This window comes from Nerophis ophidion, linkage group LG08, assembly GCF_033978795.1.
Source record: "Nerophis ophidion isolate RoL-2023_Sa linkage group LG08, RoL_Noph_v1.0, whole genome shotgun sequence".
Taxonomy (NCBI): domain Eukaryota; kingdom Metazoa; phylum Chordata; class Actinopteri; order Syngnathiformes; family Syngnathidae; genus Nerophis; species Nerophis ophidion.
Genome location: NC_084618.1, coordinates 12,856,548 through 12,865,442, shown reverse-complemented (window position 1 = coordinate 12,865,442; position 8,895 = coordinate 12,856,548). Strand labels below are relative to the sequence as shown.

General features: G+C 43.4%; 1 protein-coding gene across 3 annotated transcripts in view; it reads left to right on the top strand.

The window, feature by feature from the left end:
- Positions 1–467: 467 nt before the first annotated feature.
- Positions 468–8,895, top strand: part of bicral (BICRA like chromatin remodeling complex associated protein) — a 38,764-nt gene continuing 30,336 nt past the window's right edge. For all 3 annotated transcript variants that reach the window (XM_061907704.1, XM_061907701.1, XM_061907705.1), the window contains exon 1: positions 468–538. The gene's annotated coding sequence lies outside the window, so the exon portion shown is untranslated. The remainder of the gene's footprint in view (positions 539–8,895) is intronic.

The window sequence follows — 8,895 nt, the reverse complement described above, 5'->3', positions numbered from 1 at the left end:
GTGTACACACACACACACACACACACACACACATATATATATTACATATATATAATTTTTTTAATGTCAGGGCCCTTAAAAAAAATAAAAATTGCAGTGGGCCGTATTTTGGACACCAACCTATTCCCTTGAGCTTAAGTGTGTATTGTGCAACTTGTAAAGAATGCATATGAAAGGTGAGTACCTGCATGCCACACCTTTTATACACAGTCAGTGTCACCGCCGACGTGGGGGCGTGGCTCTGACGTCAGAGCCCCGCCCCCTAGTGTCGGCAAAGCAAAGTTGCCGCTTGCTAAAATGAGGGGGAAAAGGGGGCATATTTAAGTGCAATTTTAATCAAAGATGGGCACAAATGTGGGGATAATTAAATTTTCCCCCGGTTAAAAAAAGTTATGTGTTCCCGCTCATTGACTTGAACGGCGGCCAGTGGTTGTGTATGTACGGGCTGCCCCCCCCCCCGGTCCCCCCCTCCACCCCCACAGCCCGTGCGGCCATGGCGAGGAAACCCCGTTGACCAAGGCACTGCTTTTTCATGACGGTGAGTTCCCCCTTTGAGTGTATTATAATTTTGTGATAAAAATTTCAAGGAAAAAAAAAACCCACACAGCCTCCTTCCTCTCTCTTCCTTCAGGGAGGGAAGAGAAGTTGAGCGGGGAGGGAAAAAAAACAAATGTAGCCGAGGCAGCGCAGGCAGGGACAGTGAGGAGAGGGAGAAGAAGGAGGAGGTGGAGAAGGAGGGGGCGAGCGAATTAAAAGTTGCCAAATGGAGATATTGGGTTTCAAGTGGAGCGAGAAGGGAGTAAAAGGGTTCGCCTCTTTCGACTTTGTGTCATGCTAATCGGGAGAAATATTTATAGATAGGCGCCGGGTTTTTTTTTTTGTTCCCCTCGGCCCCGGTGTGGTGAAAAGGGAGGCTAGCTAACACAAGACCGCGGCTGTCAAAATGTCGGAGAGGAGCGGGAAAAAAAAAAGGTCCGACCGGGTTAAACGACCTCGGCTCCGGGGGCGAAGCGTGGCGTTTTGTGCCTCGAGTGGAGGCTTCCCCCGGCCGTGTGGAGGAGCCGAAGTCGTCAGCGTCGCCTGGCGTTTTTTTTTGTTTTTTTTTAAACGACACGTAAAAGATAATATTTGTTCACTTAGCTGACTTCTCGGCGTCTTTTAAGCGAGGATGAAGGAGGCTAAACATGGCGGATCTGAATCGGGGCTTTGTAGCAGCTTTCTTTGTGACGACGAAGCTCTTAAAGTGTTGGCTCAAACATTCCCAATTACGTTTATTGGTCATTTTAAAATCCCACTTTAAAGGACTATTGCCGCTTGTTTAGTTATTTGCTTTGTATTCGACCTAACCGCAGTGATAGTTTAAAAATATGCTCGGTTAATAGCAACAATGGCGGTATATAAATAAAACACTCCATTACATAACGAATACATTGTGCTTTAATGTCCTTCAGCTAATTTTTCCAACGGTATTTTTCCAGTTTTTTATTCAAAGATGGTGGCTGAACATGACGCAGCTCGTAAAACGACAACACGTCAGCCATTTTGTGTCTAGCCTCGCTTAAAATCCCCATTCTGCCGTCAAAACGCCGTTCAAACGTCAATGTTGTCAGTGCACAAATACATTTAAATCCATGTGAGTACATTTTAGTGACAAGTGCGCTCCAAACACATTTCTTTCCACACAATATACCATTTTGTGCCTTACATTGCTTAAATATCAATCAATCAACGTTTATTTATCCATCCATCCATTTCCTACCGCTTATTCCCTTTGGGATCCCGGGGGGCGCTGGTGCCTATCTCAGCTATAATCGGGCGGAAGGCGGTGTACACCCTGGACAAGTCGCCATCTCATCACAGGGCCAACACAGACAACATTCACACTCACATTCACACACTAAGGCCAAATTAGTGTTGCCAATCAACCTATCCGCAGATGCATGTCTTTGGAAGTGGGAGGAAGCCGGAGGGAACCCACGCATTCACGGGGAGAACATGCAAACTCCGAACAAAAAGATCCCGAGCCTGGGATTGAACCCAGGACTACAGGACTTTCGTATTGTGAGCCAGACGCACTAACCCCTCAGTCTCCCTTAAAATCCCTATTGTGCCGTTCAAACGTCAATGTTGTCAGTGCACAAATACATTTAAATCCATGTGTGTGTGCATTTTTGTGACAAGTGCGCTCCAAACACATTTCTTTCCACACACAATATACCATTTTGTGCCTTATGTCGCTTAAATATCAATCAATGTTTATTTATATAGCCCTAAATCACAAGTGTCTCAAAGGGCTGCACAAACCACAACGACATCCTCGGTAGAGCCCACATAAGGGCGAGGAAAAACTCACCCCAGTGGGACTTCGACAATGATAATGATGACTATGAGAAACCTTGGAGAGGACCGCATATGACATAACGAATACATTGTGCTTAAATGTCCTGTAGTGATTATTTCCAACGGTATTCTTCCAGTTTGTTGTTCAAAGATGGTCGTAAAACAACAGCCGGGACTGCACGTCAGCCATTTTGTGTCTAGTCTCGCTTAAAATCCCTATTATGCCGTGAAAACCCCGTTCAAACGCCAATGTTGTCAGTGCACAAATACATTTAAACCCACGTGTGTGTACATTTTTGTGACAAGTGCGCTCCAAACACATTTCTTTCCACACACAATATACCATTTTGTGCCTTATGTCGCTTAAATATCAATCAATGTTTATTTATATAGCCCTAAATCACAAGTGTCTCAAAGGGCTGCACAAACCACAACGACATCCTCGGTAGAGCCCACATGAGGGCGAGGAAAAACTCACCCCAGTGGGACGTCGACAATGATAATAGATAGATAGATAGATAGATAGTACTTTATTGATTCCTTCAGGAGAGTTCCTTCAGGAAAATTAAAATTCCAGCAGCAGTGTACAGAGTTGAGATCAATTTAAAGAAAAAAGTAAATAATGGGGGTTTAAAAGGAAACAAAATAGAGAAATATTACAAAAATAATAAAAACAATGGGAATAACAATATAACAGTAAAATAAAAATATAACAAGACAAAGTAGGCAGTAGTGACCATGTTATGAAAACGTATTGCACTGTTAATGTTTTGCATCCCCTGTCATCCTAATACCCCCCGGCCCCCGTCCCAGAGAGGAGTTGTACAGTCTAATGGCGTGTGGGACAAAGGACTTCTTGAGTCTATTAGTCCTGCACTTGGGATGAAGCAGTCTAGCACTGAAAAGGCTCCTCTGGCTACTGATAACACTATGCAGAGGGTGACAGGCATCATCCAGGATGCTCACTAGTTTGTCAACAGTCCTCTTCTCTGCCACCGTCACCAGTGAGTCCAGTTTCATTCCCATTGTAGAACCGGCCCGCCTGATCAGTTTCTCAAGTCTGGAGCTGTCCTTAGATGTACTGCCCCCCCAGCACACTACCATGTAGAACAGAACACTGGCAACCACAGACTGGTAGTACATCCACAGGAGTTTTTTGCAGATGTTGAAGGAGTGCAGTCTCCTGAGGAAGTACAGCCTGCTCTGTCCTTTCTTGTACTGGTGGTCCGTGTTAACAGTCCAGTCCAGCTTATTGTCCGTAATGATGACTATGAGAAACCTTGGAGAGGACCGCATATGACATAACGAATACATTGTGCTTAAATGTCCTGTAGTGATTATTTCAAACGGTATTTTTCCAGTTTGTTGTTCAAAGATGGTGGCTAAACATGGCGCAGCTCGTAAAACGACAGCCGGGACTGCACGTCAGCCATTTTGTGTCTAGTCTCGCTTAAAATCCCTATTGTGCCGTTCAAACGTCAATGTTGTCAGTGCACAAATACATTTAAATCCACGTGTGTGTGCATTTTTGTGACAAGTGCGCTCCAAACACATTTCTTTCCACACGCAATATACCATTTTGTGCCTTATGTCGCTTAAATATCAATGTTTATTTATATAGCCCTAAATCACAAGTGTCTCAAAGGGCTGCACAAACCACAACGACATCCTCGGTACAGCCTACATAAGGGCGAGGAAAAACTCACCCCAGTGGGACGTCGACAATGATAATGATGACTATGAGAAACCTTGGAGAGGACCGCATATGACATAACAAATACACTGTGCTTTAATGTCCTGTAGTGATTATTTCCAACCGTATTTTTCCAGTTTGTTTTTCAAAGATGGTCGTAAAACGACAGCCGGGACTGCACGTCAGCCATTTTGTGTCTAGTCTCGCTTAAAATCCCTATTATGCCGTGAAAACGCCGTTCAAACGTCGATGTTGTCAGTGCACAAATACATTTAAATCCATGTGTGTGTACATTTTTGTGACAAGTGCGCTCCAAACACATTTCTTTCCACACACAATATACCATTTTTTGCCTGTTGTCACTTAAATATCAATGTTTATTTATATAGCCCTAAATCACAACCACGTCGACAATGATGATTACTGAGAAACCTTGGAGAGGACCGCATATGACATAACGAATACATCGTGCTTAAATGTCCTGTAGTGATTATTTCAGTGCACAAATACATTTAAATCCACGTGTGTGTACATTTTCGTGACAAGTGCGCTCCAAACACATTTCTTTCCACACACAATATACCATTTTGTCCCTTATGTCGCTTAAATATCAATCAATGTTTATTTATATAGCCCTAAATCACAAGTGTCTCAAAGGGCTGCACAAACCACAACGACATCCTCGGTAGAGCCCACATAAGGGCGAGGAAAAACTCACCCCAGTGGGACGTCGATAATGATGACTATGAGAAACCTTGGAGAGGACCGCATATGACATAACGAATACATTGTGCTTTAATGTCCTATAGTGATTATTTCCAACGGTATTCTTCCAGTTTGTTGTTCAAAGATGGTCGTAAAACGACAGCCGGGACTGCACGTCAGCCATTTTGTGTCAAGTCTCGCTTAAAATCCCCATTGTGCCGTGAAAACGCCGTTCAAACGTCAATATTGTCAGTGCACAAATACATTTTAAATCCATGTGTGTATATTTTTGTGAAAAGTGCGCTCCAAACACAACTTTTTCCACACACACATACACAAGATGCCATTGTGTGCCTTCCATCCATCCATTTTCTATTGCTTATTCCCTTTGGGGTCGCTGGTGCCTATCTCAGCTAAAATCGGGGAGAAGGCGGTGTACACCCTGGACAAGTCGCGACTTCATCACAGGGCTGACACAGATAGACAACATTCACACACTAGGGCCAATTTAGTGTTGCCAATCAACCTATCCGCAGGTGCATGTCTTTGGAAGTGGGAGGAAGCCATGCATTCACGGGGAGGACATACAAACTCCACACAGAAAGATCCCGAGCCCAGGATTGATCCCCAGACTACTCAGGACCTTCGTATTGTGAGGCAGACGCACTAACCCCCATGGGTGTCAAACTATGGCCCGCGGGCCAAATTTCTCCCCGGACAACATTATTAGGGCTGTGCCTTAAAGGCACTGCCTTTAGCGTTCTCCACAACCTGTCGTTACGTCCGCTTTTCCTCTATACATACAGCGTGCCGGTCAAGTCACATAGTATATGCGGCTTGTACACACCCACACAAAAGTGAATGCAATGCATATTTGATCAACAGCCATACAGGTCACACTGAGGGTGGCCGTATAAAAAACTTCAACACTGTTACAAATACGCGCCACACTGTGAACCCTGACCAGACAAGAATGACAAACACAATTTGGGAGAACAACAGCACCGAAACACAACAGAACAAATACCCAGAACCCTTTGCAGCACTAACTCTTCCGGGACGCTACAATATCCACCCCCGCTACCCCCCAACCCCGACCACCTCATTGTTATTTTATTTTCAAATTTATTAGCTAGTGGAAAAAGTTGTTATTTACTTCAGAAGGCTGCAAATACAAAAGAGGCATTACATTTTTTATTTTAAAAGTTATTTCTCTGATGTTTTTTTTTCGTTTGTTTTTTGAAAGTTGATTTTGCACTATTAGGTTATATAAGCGTTGTTAAAGCAAATCAGTGTAGCAAACTGAGCAATAATTAACGTTTTTTTCATGCGCCACACTATGAACTCTGACCAGACAAGAATGACAAACACAATTTGGGAGAACAGCACAGAAACACAACAGAACAAATACCCAGAACCCCTTGCAGCACTAACTCTTCCGGGACGCTACAATATCCACCCCCGCTACCACCGAACCCCGACCACCTCATTGTTATTTTATTTTCAAATTTATTAGCTAGTGGAAAAAGTTATTTACTTCAGAAGGTTGCAAATACAAAAGAGGCATTACATTTTTTATTTAAATTTTATTTCTGTGATGTTTTTTTCCGTTTTTTGAAAGTTGATTTTGCACTTATTAGGTTATATAAGCGTTGTTAAAGCAAATCAGTGTAGCAAACTGAGCAATAATTAACGTTTTATTCATTCACTTTCTCTTGCTACTTCAAGGCTTGAACGTTTGATTCATTCCTTATTGTTATTTTACGTTCAATATTTTACTTTATTGGCCTTTGGAAAAAATGTATTTTGATATTTACATCAGAGGGCTGCAAATAGAAAAGAGGCATTCCATTTTTATTAAAATTTTATTTATTTTATTTTATGAGATACCACCTCAGTAGAAGCATTTAAGTCTCACCTTAAAACTCATTTGTATACTCTAGCCTTTAAATAGACTCCCTTTTTAGACCAGTTGATCTGCCGTTTCTTTTCTTTTTCTTCTATGTCCCACTCTCCCTTGTGGAGGGGGTCCGGTCCGATCCGGTGGCCATGTACTGCTTGCCTGTGTATCGGCTGGGGACATCTCTGCGCTGCTGATCCGCCTCCGCTTGGGATGGTTTCCTGCTGGCTCCGCTATGAACGGGACTCTCGCTGCTGTGTTGGATCCGCTTTGGACTGGACTCTCGCGACTGTGTTGGATCCATTATGGATTGAACTTTCACAGTATCATGTTAGACCCGCTCGACATCCATTGCTTTCCTCCTCTCCAAGGTTCTCATAGTCATCATTGTCACCGACGTCCCACTGGGTGTGAGTTTTCCTTGCCCTTATGTGGGCCTACCGAGGATGTCGTAGTGGTTTGTGCAGCCCTTTGAGACACTAGTGATTTAGGGCTATATAAGTAAACATTGATTGATAAACATTGATTGACATTTCACCCGTTAGCTCCTTTATATCACTTTTTACGTTTAAAATTTTTTTCAATCGTATTTTTAAAATGTGCCGTGAGGCCGTTAAAAAATTACCTGCGGGCCGCAAATTTCAACACTTTGGACACCGCTGATTTATATCCATGCGTGTGTACATTTTTGTGACAAGTGCGCTCCAAACACATCTATTTCCACACACACATTCACAAGATGCCATTGTGTGCCTTATGTTGCTTAAATATCCTTCTTGTCCTGTCAAAATGTGGCTCTAACGCCTGTTTGAAATACACATTCCACCTTCAAATTGCTACATTTGCAACAATGGTGCTCCAAACATTTCTTGACAGACAAGTTCAGTGACATAAAGGCAACCCTTCATCATGCATATTTGGAGCATTACTTCCACACAAATGCACTCTCAGATAGGGCTGGGCGATATGCCCTTTTTTTTAATATTTCGATATTTTTAGGTCATATCACAATATACAGTGGGGCAAAAAAAGTATTTAGTCACCCAGCGATTGTGCAAGTTCTCCCACTTAAAATTATGACAGAGGTCTGTAATTTTCACCATAGGTACACTTCAACTGTGAGAGACAAAATGTAAAAAAAAATCCAGGAATTCACATTGTAGGAATTTTACAGAATTTATTTGTAAATTATGGTGGAAAATAAGTATTTGGTCAACCATTCAAAGCTGTCACTGATGGAAGGAGGTTTTGGCTCAAAATCTCACGATACATGGCCCCATTCATTCTTTCCTTAACACGGATCAATCGTCCTGTCGCCTTAGCAGAAAAACAGCCCCAAAGCATGATGTTTCCACCACCATGCTTCACAGTAGGTGTGGTGTTCTTGGGATGCAACTCAGTATTCTTCTTCCTCAAAACACGACGAGTTGAGTTTATACCAAAATGGATACATGGATGATAGACATAGTCTTCCCAACGTGTCCTGGGTCTTCCCCGTGGCCTCCTACCTGTTGCACGTGCCCTAAACACCTCCGCTAGGGAGGCGTTCGGGTGGCATCCTGACCAGATGCCCGAGCCACCTCATCTGGCTCCTCCCGAAGTGGAGGAGCAGCGGCTTTACTTTGAGCTCCTCCCAGATGGCAGAGCTTCTCACCCTATGTCTACCGACCCTGGACAGCCAGCACTTCATCCGTGGCCATCAAACCTCTGCCCCCCCACCCCTCCACAAAGGAGAGGGGGCAGAGCAGAAAAGAAACGGCAGATTAACTGGTCTATAAGGGGGTTCTATTTAAAGGTTAGAGTATACAAATGAGTTTTAAGATAGGATTTAAATGCTTCTACTGAGGTAGCATCTCTAAATGTTACCGGAGGGCATTCCAGAGTACTGGAGCCCCAATAAAAAACACTCGATACCCCGCAAACTTTGTTTGGGCTCTGAGAATCACTAATAAGCCGGAGTTCTTTGAATGCAGATTTCTTGCCGGGGACATATGGTACAATACAATCAGCAAGATAGGATGGAGCTAGACCGTGCAGTATTTTATACGCAAGTAGTAAAACCTTAAAGAGAGGGGAGGGGGCAGAGCAGAAAAGAAATGGCAGATCAACTGGTCTAAAAGGGGGTTCTATTTAAAGGCTAGAGCAGGGGTCGGGAACCTTTTTGGCTGAAAGAGCCATGAAAGCCAGATATTTCAAAATATATTTCCGTGAGAGCCATATAGGTGGCGACTTGTCCAGGGTGTACCCCAACCTCCAC